Source organism: Ursus americanus, chromosome 28, assembly GCF_024610735.1.
Source record: "Ursus americanus isolate L20-20 chromosome 28, mUrsAme1.1.p, whole genome shotgun sequence".
Taxonomy (NCBI): domain Eukaryota; kingdom Metazoa; phylum Chordata; class Mammalia; order Carnivora; family Ursidae; genus Ursus; species Ursus americanus.
The window spans coordinates 13,938,522-13,952,560 of NC_142154.1; the positions used below are offsets into that span (position 1 = coordinate 13,938,522).

A 14,039-nucleotide genomic window follows, 5' to 3' on the forward strand; every position below is an offset into this window, starting at 1 on the left:
CCTGTGGCAAGGCTGCCCTGGTGACCAAGGGTCTCATGCAAGTTGTTCTTTTGGGAAACACAACAGTATTCCTCTGCTGGAGTGTCTGAGCCCACTTAGGAAAGACCCCTGCCATGACACTAAGGAATAAATAAGAGAGGCTGGAGGCAAGTGTGCCCAAGAGAGGGAAGGTGGCGTGATCAAGTTAAGAAACACAGGCCATTTCAGCGAGATCGTGAGATACATGGATTATGAATAAAGTGAACTATATTTTCATAGTTACTTTATGATGCAATTTCCAATCATGTCCGAGTCCTGTGAGCCTTTCAACTTCATAAAAAAGTAAATGTACTATGGTGTTGGCAGTGTGTATGTTTGTTTCTGCCAACTAGAAAGCCAAGGGCTCTGAATATGCCTTATGTCGGCACAGGTCACATGGAACTCTTCTAGAAAACAAAGTAAAAATGAAGATTAAAGGAAAAGTCATGAAGTTTTTTCATGTGTACGGACACATTTCCCAGACTTTTTAAATCAATGTGCCTTAGCGCCAAAAGCAATGATTACCAGTTGGTACTTTCCGAAGAGCGACATTTATGTGGCTTGTTGAATGCACATATTTTCACTGTTTCTAAAGCTATATGTATCCCCGGTACAGTAGCCAACTTGCTCAACTACTGTTGGTCACCTTCTGGATGATCACTGTGATTAAGATGGCACGAACTTTGCTGAGAATAAGTCTTAATGAATCCAGGGAGTAACCACATTGTACATAGTTCGATTTATAGAAAAGGATCATACATATTTGGGCTTTCCATTATTTAACAGTTAAAAATTTACTTCCAGAAAAATACTAGGAGTTAGACATGTGTTTTAGATAATAGAAGAATTGAAATAGCTATATGATAAAGGAGGAATAGCATTGGAGAGAATGCTCATTAGCTCTCAAAAGCATTTGATGTCATCAGTAAATTTAAACTTTATTAAAGTTTAAGTGGATCCCTAAGAGCCAGTAAGAGAGTATGGTTTGATATTCCTGTCTTTTCCTCTTCTCGAATGAAATGAAGAGCGGTGGGGAAAAAATGGAACTGAATTTATTCATTATAAAAAAATAAAAGACACCACAGTGAGAAGTGTTTCACACAACCATACTTGAGACAATGAGGATAGGCCTGGAAATTGGATTGGAATATATTTTAAGTCCTATAGGTAACAGTCTCAATTCACCTCAAGCTATGAACCTAATACAAGCCTTGAAACATTCATTTCGGGACATATCCCTTGCAGAAAATAAAGAAAACCCAGATAGTTTAATATTGTCTGTCTGATTTTACTCCATCCAAAGAAAAAAATAGTATTATCATAAACATTCTTCCAGAAATTTTTCTGCTGAAAAAAGAAAAACCGGGGTGTCTGGGTGGTGCTGTCGGTCAAGCGGCTGACTCTGGGTTTTGACTCTGGTCATGAACTCAGGGTGGTGAGATCAAGGCCTAAGTCAGACTCCGTGCTCACCGGGGAGTCTCCTTGAGATTCTCTCTCTCTCTCCCTCTGCTCCTCCCCTTATGTGCTGTCTCTCTAAAATAAATAAAAATCTTTAAAAAAAAAAAAAAAAAAGGAAGAAAGACCTGACCCAGAAAGCAAAGACCATAAAAGCAAAAATAAACTGGTGAGACTACATCAAATTAAAAAAGTTCTGCATATTAAAGGAAACCATCAATACAATGAAAAGATAGCCTGTGGAATAGGAGAAGACATTTGCAAACATATATCTGATTACAGGTTAATATTCAAAAGGTGTATATCAATAACTCATATAACTCAATGACAACAAAAAAACCAATCTGATTTAAGAATGCACAGAGGAACTAGATAGACATTTTTTTTTTTCCAAAGAAGGCATCTAGATGCTAACAGGTACATGACAAGGTGCTTGACATCACTAATCATCAGGAAAATGCAAACCAAAACCACAATGAGATACCACCTGACATCTATCACAATGGCCATCATTAAAAAGACAAGAGATCACAAGTGCTGGAGTGGATCTGTAGAAAAGGGAACCCTTGTGCACTGTTGGTGAGAATGTAATTCGGTACAGCCACTATGGAAAGTAGTATGGAGTTTCTTCCAAAAATTAAAAATAGAACCACTGTATGATCCAACAATCCCACTTTTGGGTATATATTCAAAGTAGATGAGCACAGGACCTTGAAGAGATGTACTCCCATGTTCATTGCAACATTATTCAAAATAGCCAAGACATGGAAACAACCTAAGCGTCCATCAATGGATGAATGGATAAAAAAGATGATATATACATACAATTAAATAATGTTTAGCCATGAGACAAGAAAGAAATCCTGCTGTTTGCAACAACATGAATGATTCTTGTGGGGATTATGCTAAGTGAAATAAGTCAGACAGAGAAAGACAAATACCGTATGTTTCGCTTATATGTGGAATCTAAAAAAAAAGCCAAATGCATAGAATCATACTAGAATGATTGCCAAAGGCTTGCAGATGAAGGAAAATGGGGATGTTGGCCAAAGAGTACAAACTTCCAGCTATAAGACAAGTAAGTTCTGGGGATCTACAGTACAGTATAGTGATTATAGTTAAGAATCCTGTCTTATATAGTTGAAAGTTGCTAAGATGGTAGATCTTAAATGTTCTCACCACAAAAAAGAAATATTAATTATGTGATGTGGCACAGGTGTTAGCTAATACTATGGTGGTAATCATTTTTGCAATATATATCAAATTAATACACTGCACACTTGAAACTTACACAATTATTTCAAAAACCAAATAGTGTCCATTCATGTGTATGTATCTGCCTGCATTAGTCCCCTCTTGTTGCATAACCCACGACCACAAATTTAGCAGTTTCAACAATACACATTTACTATCTCTTTTCTGTGGCTTAGGAATCTGGACACAGCTAAGTTCTCTCTTTCAGGATGTTGGCATCTTGATCTCATAGTACCTGATATTTCACCGGAGCTGAAGGTTCGGTTGGGAAGATCACTTATGTGGTCGTCAGTTAGCATCGTTCAATTTCTTTTGGGTTGTTGGGATGAAAGATTTAGTTCCTACCTGGCTGTTGGCCAAAGGCTGTTCTCAGCTTTTTGCCACAAAGATCTATCCAACATGGCACTTCGCTTCATCAAAGCCAGCAAGGAAGAGAGTTGGCTTGGAAGACAGAAGTTCTCATCTTACATAATATAATCAGAGAAATGATATTCCTTCACCTTTGCTCTATCCTTATCGGTTAGAAGTAAGACGCAGACCCACACTCAAGGGGGTGGGGGGTGGATTATGCAAGAGCATGAATACCAGCAGGCAAGGATTACTGGGGACCGTTTTATACTCTGCCTCTCACTGTGGGTCTAAGATTGAAGATGTTAAAATAATCTGAGAAATGTTGGTAAGGTGTATTTACATAGAAAAGCTCTCTCTGGCTATGATAGGAGATATTTAATTCAGCTCTGCGAAGTGACAGGGGAAAAAAGTTCATCTTTAATAACTCTCAGTTTTTAATTATTTATTTTTTTAGTTTTAAAAAGTGATTGATTTGGATATTTCTGTAATTTTCAAAAAACATTTAAATTTCTTAGATGTTAAAAAGAATCCTTGCGCTGCCCCTCGTGGCTTTCATAATTTAAAATTTAATTGAATTTAAAACATCTTAATTGGTAGGCAGCCAGTGTGTACATACTTAAACTAAGCACCTTATTTATTGTTTTTGGAAAATAAAAAAAATCTATTAAAATATGGCTTTTACTGCATGTCAACTTGATGTTTGCCTCAAAATACAGATGTGAGCAAGAGTACTTGTGGGATATAAATGTTCTATTATTGGTAATAAATAGTACTTATTTGAAAACTATCTCTATTAATCTCTTTCAAGAATGCATTTAAAACGAGCATTGCTTGTCCACAATAGCTAAATTGTGGAAGGAGCCGAGATGCCCTTCAACAGATGACTGGATTAAGAAGTTGTGGTCCATATATACAATGGAATATTACTCAGCTATCAGAAAGAACGAGTTCTCAACATTTGCTACAACATGGACGGCACTGGAGGAGATAATGCTAAGTGAAATAAGTCAAGCAGAGAAAGACAACTATCATATGATTTCTCTCATCTATGGAACATAAGAACTAGGATGATCGGTAGGGGAAGAAAGGGATAAAGAAAGGGGGGGTAATCAGAAGGGGGAATGAAACATGAGAGACTATGGACTATGAGAAAGAAACTGAGGACTTCAGAGGGGAGGGGGGTGGGGGAATGGGATAGACCGGTGATGGGTAGTAAGGAGGGCACGTATTGCATGGTGCACTGGGTGTTATACACAACTAATGAATCATCGAGCCTTACATCGGAAACCAGGGATGTACTGTATGGTGACTAACATAATATAATAAAAAATCATTTAAAAAAAAAAAAAACGAGCATTGCTCAACGTATAGAACTATCAAATTGCTACGTCATACACCTGAAACTAATATAATATTATATATCAACTATACTTCAATGATCAAAAAAAATTTTTTTAATAAAATAATTAAAGTCAAATGCACGTACAGAAACATGCAGTCACAAGGAAGAGGGGCTGATGACAAAAGACATTAGGTGATCAATTTTCTGATGGCTGTCAATGTCCCAGTTTACTTACATCTGCACAATATTTTCCCCATTTCACCAAAGATTTTGGGTTCCCACTGCTGAAAATCCATCCCTGTGTAGCCCAGGGCTGTCCACCTTTCTCCAGATTGGCCCTTAATTGCCATAATCAGCAGCTTGAATTATTGGCTCGACTGATGGAAATGTGTTCTGTCTTCTCACCAATAAGAGCTTCTTTCCTTTATACTCCCCCCTTTTTTTAAGACGATAAGAAAAAAGGCAATAAATTAATGACTTTTTAAAAGTCTAAACTAAAACATTTGTGAGTAAAATGGAATTTCATGATAAGGCGCAGACTGCCCAGCTTCATTCTCATTAAAGAGGAAAGTATTTATGTATCTAGTAAAGGTTTAAAAATAACTAAGCAGACAGCAGCACCCACTTAAAGTTGGGAAATAATGAATCTGCAAATCATTATTGATTAAGCTGTGAATTCAAGATCGCTTCTTAACCTAAGAACATTTCTTGACCCATACTTTTTTTTCTTTTATTTTGTCAAATGAATTCAATTCAATTAGTAGTATTGAACACTTATCTGATGCATGGTACTCTAGGAAGGTGAAAAATACTCAGATTCAGTCTTCGGCCTGCTTGCCAGGAACATAGTTTGCCTAAGTAATGTCAGGGCTTTCTTCCAATCCAACCCCACTTGCTTCTCAAGGCAAAAGTCTAGGTCATTCACTTATAGAACATTCTGTCTTAGGGCCTGTGCACATACAGTATGTTTAGATCCTTAGCAGAATCCCTCGGTTCCATCAGGAGAGTAGCCTTCCTCTAGACAGTGGTAGTAGGTGTAGTTTCCGTGTGGACAGTACGGGTAGGATTAGTCATAGAACAATGGTGGAACCCAGGAGGCTCCATTCACAAAGCAGCTAATGAAAGCAGAGGGTCCAAGCCCACCAGCATCTCCTAGAACCTCCTGGATGTCGGGCTTTGGGAGAACCAAGTGGAAGAAGACTGCAATGCTGTCTCCATGTTCCATGGAGAAGATATCCAAACTAGGAGCCTTGAGGTTTCAATTCTGGCTTTGCGACTTACTCATCAGCTCGGTGCTCTTGGGTGCATTTTAATCTGTTTCTTCATCTATTAAAATAAAAACTGAGACTAATATTCTACATAAACGTCAGGAAGATTAAATGAGGTAACAACAGGTAAAAGGTAAACTATATAAATCCTGCTTCATTTTCATAATGAATGGCGGCTCAATCAATGTATGATGAAGGGAAGAGTTCACATTAATTAATTTACTTTTTACATCTTTTTAATAAAATTCAGCTGCAGGGATATGGGCTAAAGAAAATACTTTGGCTATAAGAGCAAAATCTTAGTAACACTTGCACTCCTTGAATTGACCCTCTGCATATGACTTGAAAATATGGAAGCCTATATTTACAAAGGAAGACAGAATCTAAGTTTTCAAATGCATTTTCTCTATGTTTGACATTCTGCAATATATGTGCTTGCTGCTTTGACTGAACTTAATTAAGAGCTTATTATAAGCCAGGCACTGAGTCCCTTATGGACCATATTATTGTATCTTCCTAGCGACGCTTTGAGTTAGTACCATTCTCACTTCACAGATGAACAAACTGTGGCTTAGGAAGAGCAGGGGCCCTGCCCAAGTCACATAGTGAACACCTACAGAGTCTGCCCAACTCCAGGTTTCTGGTTTTGGTTTTGGTTTTGTTTTTAGCACCTGTGTATCATGATTAAAGTAGGTTTTGATGGTCCGTCTCTGAGAATCTTCATGCTAGCCTATAGTGCAGGCATAAGTATTCTCATTGAATATAAATAAGAGTAGAGAAGCAAGTCCTACGGTTGATAAGTGCCACAATTCTGACCTCGAAAGTCCTTCCTTTTTCATGGTGCTTCTCATGGAAATAAAATATTAATCAAATCCTGTTTGAAATACTAGCTCCTGATATTTCTCTATATAATAGCAGGTCTTCGACCACATTTCAAGGGCTTCTATTTATTTAGCATTCCTACTTTCTCCCTTTCAAATTCTTTGTCTTCCCAGTGTTTCCAGATGGCTCTTTGAACTCATCCAAGTCCAAATCCCATCAACCCTTCTCTCTTTTTCTTCTAGCTCTGATGATTACTACCACTCCAGCGCATGCTCAGTCACACCCCCCCAGAGCTGTGCTTGTCCACCTTTGGCCCCTTGAGGGCTGCAACCAGAGCTCAGGGTCTTCAGAGCCCAGATGCCTGGAACACCATAGGAACACAAAAGAGATCATGGAAGGCGAAGCACACGAACACACATTCATGAGTTGCGGGTTGATTCCACTTCAAACACACTTTAAAAAAAAAAAAAAAACTTTCCCTGTCTTTTTTCAATTTTGGTAAGGATGAATTCCTTAAAACAAATATGCTTTACAAAATAATGTATTTACACTTTACAAAAGGGGGAGAAAAAAAAAAAAAGAAAACATTTCCCATAGCCTGGGATAGCCAACTTTTGCCGTCCTGAGTTACCTAAGATATGGGCTTATATTGAAGATTTTTATAGGAATCCTTTTTAGTTTTAAAACTACCTTCTTACACAATATTTTGAGAGCAAGAACAAACAGTAAATTGTATTATCAACACGATGAAACGTACTAAAATATAGTGAAAACAAGATTTTTAAACCGGGTTTTTAAGATTCATTTGCTTACAAACACTAAATACTTTGTCTTCTCACTTATGGAAAATGATTAAGACTCTGAGAAATCAAATCTGGCCGTAAGTTGGAAACGTCACGCGTCACAGGATCAAATTTTGACCAAATAACTTCAGCTTGCATCTTTGGTAAAAAGTTTAGAGTGAGTTTTGTGTTCATTGAACATATCAAGGTGGGGGGCTGTAGTGAGCGGAGAGGGGGCATGTAATTGAGTATGATTTCATCAAAAATGCACTTCTGCAGGAACTCAAAGTGCTCCCAAACTGTGGAGTTAAAAACTTGTTTTCCTCTCATGAGAGTACAATTTTTAAAATAATCTGAAATATTAATTCTCCAAGAAAAACTATCCAATGAGGAATTTAGTTCATGTGGTACGTTCCCCCCCCCACCCCTCCCCTTCCTTCCATCTGAATATTTAACATAAGAGAAAAGTCCTGCTCTATTTTTCTGCTGCAATCACAGCAGTTTCTGTTTCTAACCTAGGAAGAATGTGGTTGGGACTGAAAAGCCCCCTGTCCTATTGTTAGACTCCCCAGCACTGATCCTTGCTTTTAACATCATAATGAAGGATGCTCTTTAGTGGATTATCTTGAGAAGGGATTAACTCCTTCAAGTCTTCTAGGGGGCAAGGTGTTTTGAGCCCTAAATACACACCAATTGCCTGCTTAACTTTTCATCTTATTTTGAAAACTGCCCAGCTGGAATTCAAATTCTTTTCCATAGAGCTGAATTTTATTAGTAGCAAAGTTGGAGTTGGAGGGGGGGAGCAGATGCTAAATATAAGCTCTGTTCTTTTAATCTCATGGGGCCAAATGTTTCAGACATTTCACTGAGACAGGCACGTCAGGATAAGACTCAATCTAAACTTTGCTGTAAACTCTGCAAGGGCTTAAATCCTCACCCCATCTCCCAGGCTCATGACTGAAGCTTTTAAGAAGACCATACTTTTACTAGACCTCTACCTTCAAACGCCGTTTGTCCAAAGGGTCCCCGTTTCATGGCTTTTAACATTATCATCTGCGTTTTTTTTTTAAGTCACACCAAAACTAGAATTCAAATGCCTAATACACACGCACACACACACGCACACACACACACACACACACACGCATACACACTCACTTGAAAAGGGGACTAATTGCTCTATAATTTATAATCAAGTGGTTTCTCTAGCCTCTGCTTCTTATCTTAATAACCATTTATTTCTGTCTGCCTATTACATTAATACCAAAATCTTGCATTTGTTTCGTATTCAACTTACCCCTTCCCCCATTTCTGTTATTAACAACCCCATTGTGTTATCGGATGATTTGCCAGGAAACCAGATAGTCCTAAATCTGTTCTTTCTCTTACTTTTCTCTTAATTCCAACTTTTTTCTTAGTGGCTTACGACTTTTCCTTTGTTCAACTGAAGACGATTTTGCCACCGAAAGCGCTCATTTTCAAAGTGTGAAAATGTGGATAATTCCTTGTAAACACATCCACAACAAAACTTTTTCTTGGAACTTTGTCTCTCGACCTGTTTGGGTTTTTTTTTTTTTTTTTAATCAAATAGCAGTAGGTATCACCTGCCGCTTTTAAAAGGAATGTATAAATAAATGAGAAACGCTCTGTCCGTCACGTAAGAAGTTTTACACGTGCGTACAACAAAAATAAGAGAACTTGAGAAAGTGAAGTTTTGTGATTTTTTTTTCAAACTCCGAGTAGTCAGGTGCACTTTCCTGTGAACAAAATGAAATGAACTCTTATTCTTTGTTTTATATCTATAATAACTGTATTCCAGAGGCTATGCTTTAATTGTAAATAATCCCCCACATTCTTTCAGTGTAAACTCTTTAAAGAGTCATGAATTTTATTTATACTCTCTCTCTCTTTGAGAGTCTTTTGTTTATTTGCTGTTTCGTTCTTTGTGAAATAACACTCCCAGAGGAAAATCCCCCTCTCTGCTTAAGGAATTAGGCCAGAGACAAAAGCAGGGCATTCTTTAAGCCTTGTTTTGTGCTAAGAGAAATGTTTGACATTTCTGTGGAGAGGTGTTTAGTTTGGATTCATTAGGTCTGAGGGACTCTTTTCTCTTTTCTGGCCTTTTAGATTCTGTCACTGTTTTTTTTCTGTGTTTGGTAGACTGAAGAGAATTTACCAGGGTGTAATTAGGTTTCCTACATTCGAAGAGCGAAAAATCCAGTTGCTTTAAATGAGGAGACCGAGTATTCCCCTGGCTCAGCAGGGCCCGAACCTGAATCCCACTTTCTGATACCCATCTGGGTAGAAGCACTTGTGGCAGCGGAAGCAGGGAAGGAAAGAAAGGGGCTTTCATAGAAGTTTAGGTCCTGATTGAAATAAATACCTCTTGTAAGCATCTTTAAACAGTTACTTGACAATCACGCCCACAGTTCTACTCAGGAAGGCCAAGACATTCGGTTATCCCGGGTTTTGTCTGGAAACACGAAAGAAATTCAGTTTTAACATAATTTTTAATACAGAAGGAAATTTAAAACACACACACATTAAATATATATACATATATATGTGTGTATATATACATATATATATTATTTTTTTTAATTTTACAACACCTTGACTGGGCTCCCTTCCTTCCCAAGTTGATTTAAAGGATATTAATTGCCTGGCCTGGAAATGGTACATTTTTGCTAGATCATTCGCCTCCTGCTTAACAACAGAAATCTTTTTGCTGCATCTCCTGAATTACTAGAAGCTCAACTATTTGGTAATTCCCCAAATCCTCAAGCCAGAAATACCGCTTGGTCACCTTTTTTTCCCCCTTTTCTCCTTGGATGTGACATTATAAACTACATCGCAGTGATGTCTCTCTACTTTTCACTATTGCTGGTATCGAAGCAGGGAGGGAGCGAAGCCATGAAACCTTGAACACTCCTCACAAGAACAATCCAGAGATGAGCGAGCACGAACCATACGGACGGTACAGGCTCCTTTCCAACCAAATCCCAACTGATGTTACAAAGAGCTCTGACTTTCAGTTGAAGAAACCTGCCCTCCAGCGACTGTTGGATCATATGTTCTCCATCCACACCTCACCTCAGAGAGTGATGACGTTAGCAGGGCGGCCGAAAAGCCCCGTGGCCAAGCCCTCACCGGTGACATCCTTATTGGGACACAGGCTTTCTCTGGCTGGCTGACAATGCCCCTTTGGCAGATCTGTCTGGGAAAGTGTTAACCAAAAATCAAAGACAGGAATACTATAGAAAGGTCTAGTGGCTGTGACTAGATGGGGAAAGACCAGATAACAGCATTTTAACTAGTGGATTGCACCCTTGTCAAGGGTGCCTCTCAACCCTCCCACACTCCCCCCCCCAAAAAAAATGTACTGATTTGTCCTTACGGAAATTGTGGAGACCCTGTCGGCCATGTCAGTCTAGCCCCATAAAGAAAGATGTGCATAAAGCGCTAGCCGTCTTCAGCCCACTCTCTTCAGAGACACTGTCACATTGTGTCCCAATGGATCCTCTTCCACTGGACGTTGAAAGCTACCATGTTTGTTAAAATTAATTCTAATCTTAATATTATTTAAGAGAACAACTCAAGACTGTTATTTCCCCCTTCTTTTTGAAACCCCGAATTGTACATTTCAGTTCAGTTCTATGGGATCCTAGCGGTGTATATCAAATATCATTTCTCAGTTCCACATGATTTAGAAGCCCCTGGAACAAAATATAAAGTTAAGAAAAAGAAATGGCTGAAATCACTGATTCTTTGAGAATAGTAAAAGATACATCGCTCAGACTTTGTTCGCTGAAGGGACAGCAAGTGAAGCATCTGTGTGAAGATGGGAATATCAATAAATCAAAGAAATTATTTAGGACATGAGGAGCAAGATCCAATAATCAAAGGATGACCGTAGGTTGAAATTTAAAAGTTTCCTTTCCAAAAATGAAGAACATAATGGTCCCTGGGTAGGAAAGGGGATCGGAAGGAAAAGGAGAAATGCCAAAAAAAAAAAAAAAAAAAAAAAAAGAGCAAATTCAAGCATGTACACTACAGTCACCCAAATGCCTTTCTTAGAATCAAGTACTGAAAACTTGTCAGGGAGGTGTTTTGCAATAATGGAGAATGTCCCCAGTCCCTGAGATAAGGGTGGCGTATTACTGATCAGTCCACTTGGGTAAAACCTATCAATCTCAACAATGAGCCCACGTATTAGAGAAGCATTTCCATCTCCATCCCCTGCAATAACCTTAAAGTAACAGGAGAGGAAGGAATGGGAGCCCATGAAGGAGTCTCAACTTCTATTTGAGAGAGCAGGGAGAATGTCCTAGTCCTTAAAGTAAGGCTCCTTTGGGTAACAACACAGGTGAATAAACTTGTGAGGGGAAACTCAATTTCTTTCGTTCTTTCTTTCTTTCTTTCTTTCTTTTTTTTTTTTTAAGATTTTACTTGTTTATTTGTCAGAGAGAGAGAGAGCACAAGCAGGGAGAGCAGCAGATAGAGGGAGAAGCAGGCCCCCCACTGAGCAGGGAGCCCGAGGAGGGACTCGATCCTAGGACTGCAGGATCATGACCTGTGCCAAAGGCAGATGCCCAACCGATTGAGCCACCTGGGCATCCCCAATTTCTTGTTTCATTATATAAAATCAATTTGAGTTGACCAGATATATGTACATAATTGGATCTCTCATTTTTCTCCCTCCTGTTAAAAAACTCAAAGGCAAGGGTGAGAAGCTAAGCTCTTCTTGGGTCCCAAAAGAAACAAAGGTTGCTTAAAATATGCCTTGGCATATTAACTATTCAGTGGCAAGTAGGTCAGGCTGTTTACCACTGGAATGCCATTAAGCAACGACCAATGATTAGGATATAACAGTGATGGAATTTGCTCTATTCCCTCTATCCCTACCATATAAAATCAATTACTATAATTCCCACAGGACGTTTTGCCCTTAAATCTACCAAATATAATGTGTTCTAATATGCAAAGAAAGATATAGAAGACACTCTCTATCTTAACCCTGAAGCCCTTGACCCTCAGCACTTCAACGTGAAGATTCAAGGTCTTCACTAATTGTAATTAATTAGACGCAACTGTGTTTCTGTATTTTGAATCTTCGTGTAAATATACTCCTTATATTCCAAACAAAAACAGCTACTTTCCCTGCATAGCATTCCTGCTACTTGTTCATTACTGTGCAGATAGTAACTTAAAATAAACATGATCCTTACACTTCTTAATAAAGACAAATTGCCTTCTTTAGCCATTTTAAAAAGTGGTATATTTTGTGATTGGATATGGGTTTGCGGTGTTGTAAACAAATTAGCATTTCTTTCCAGTGGGAGCTTTTACTTTTCTTATAGGGACCAAATCACATTTCATCCTCCCTTGCTTACTTGCAGATAAGGCAGAATACTTGAGGCATTAGAGACGTGATTATGTGCAATATATCCAGTTGATTACCAACCCTTCTCCCTGTGTGCAGTCTGAGATGTTCAGGTCTCTATTATATATATATATATGTGTGTGTGTGTATTTATATACATATATATATGACTGATTTCCAAAAGGCATGGTTGAAGCAAAAAGAGATACATTTTTGGAGAAGGTATTTTGTTGAATCGGTTCTAGAATTAAGCAAACAGCCTCAGAGAACTGATAGAAGTATATATTGGTTCTTTACACAATGGATTTCACTTGGCTCTTTCAGTATTTTATGTTGTACCATTTAACAAAATAACATGAAAGCTCATGGTACCTTTCTAACAATTGCCAACATTGCTTCTGTTTCTCACAATACCAGCCCATTAGTCCTCAAAATGTGAAGCGATTTCTAAAGACATTTTTTTCTCCTACATTTGGATTAAATATAAAAATCAACTGTTTTGCTTATGGGCGCTAATGGAAGTTTCGGTACAGCATTAACCGAACAAATCCCCAGTAGAACAAGACGATTTTCTATAGGTGATGTGGATTGTAAGGGTTCCTTTGCAGATATTGTTTTAAATGTGATTATCTTGCTTCCTTCTTTTATTGTTACAAAATAAAATCTTCTTCCCTTAGGTTGCCTGTCACTTTTGAAATGGGAAACATGATGAATTATGGCACATTTGCCTTGCTATGCTTTATCAAGCTCATTAGAGATGATGCATGATCTGAACTTTACAGAAGGGGAAAAAAATGCGTGGACACCCTCTTTCTTATCTTCTCTGTTTACCTCTGAAATTGTGCTGCTTTACTTGTTGCACAAACTGACCACCTAGCAAGAAAAAAAAAAAAGTCTTGTCTGTGAAACTCATGGCTTCCTTCTAGAATCACCTTAAATTGGAGCTGTGAAGTCACTAAAACGGATTTGGAACTTCCAGGTCAGAATGCTTTGTTTTCTTTTTCCCATTGTCATGTTAGGCAAACAAACAACTTTATATGCATGTATAGATTTGATAGAAATGGTTATTTTTAACTCAGCTTTCCAATGAGGTAGCCTTAAGAGAAAAAAAACCCTCGGTGAGAAAACGTCAGTTTAATAAAATCAACTTTCACCCATACATTTAAACAAATCTTATTCTGCCTTAAAATCTTAGGGTTTACTGAATATTCATTTTTAAAGAAAAAAACTGAAGACTGAGTTTTAAACTGATTTATGCCAAGGAAGTTTTAAATAAGTCCTGATAATCCAAAAAATTATTACAGAGCTGAAAAGCTGTATCTTCTTACCTCTCTCTGCAGTATTTGAAAATTTGATTTGCACTA

The 14,039-nt window shown here is 38.1% G+C and overlaps 1 protein-coding gene across 18 annotated transcripts in view; it reads right to left on the minus strand.

Annotated features, from left to right (window-relative positions):
- The window catches only part of LOC123790808 (uncharacterized), a 274,206-nt gene that overhangs the window by 45,937 nt on the left and 214,230 nt on the right, over nucleotides 1-14,039 (minus strand). For 17 of the 18 annotated variants that reach the window (XM_087856663.1, XM_087856691.1, XM_087856690.1 and 14 more), the window contains 2 exons: nucleotides 10,386-10,509; nucleotides 9,676-9,765 (listed from right to left, as the gene is read on the minus strand). The exons of the other annotated variant lie outside the window; for it this stretch is intronic. The gene's annotated coding sequence lies outside the window, so the exon portion shown is untranslated. The remainder of the gene's footprint in view (nucleotides 1-9,675; nucleotides 9,766-10,385; nucleotides 10,510-14,039) is intronic. 18 annotated transcript variants of the gene reach the window in all.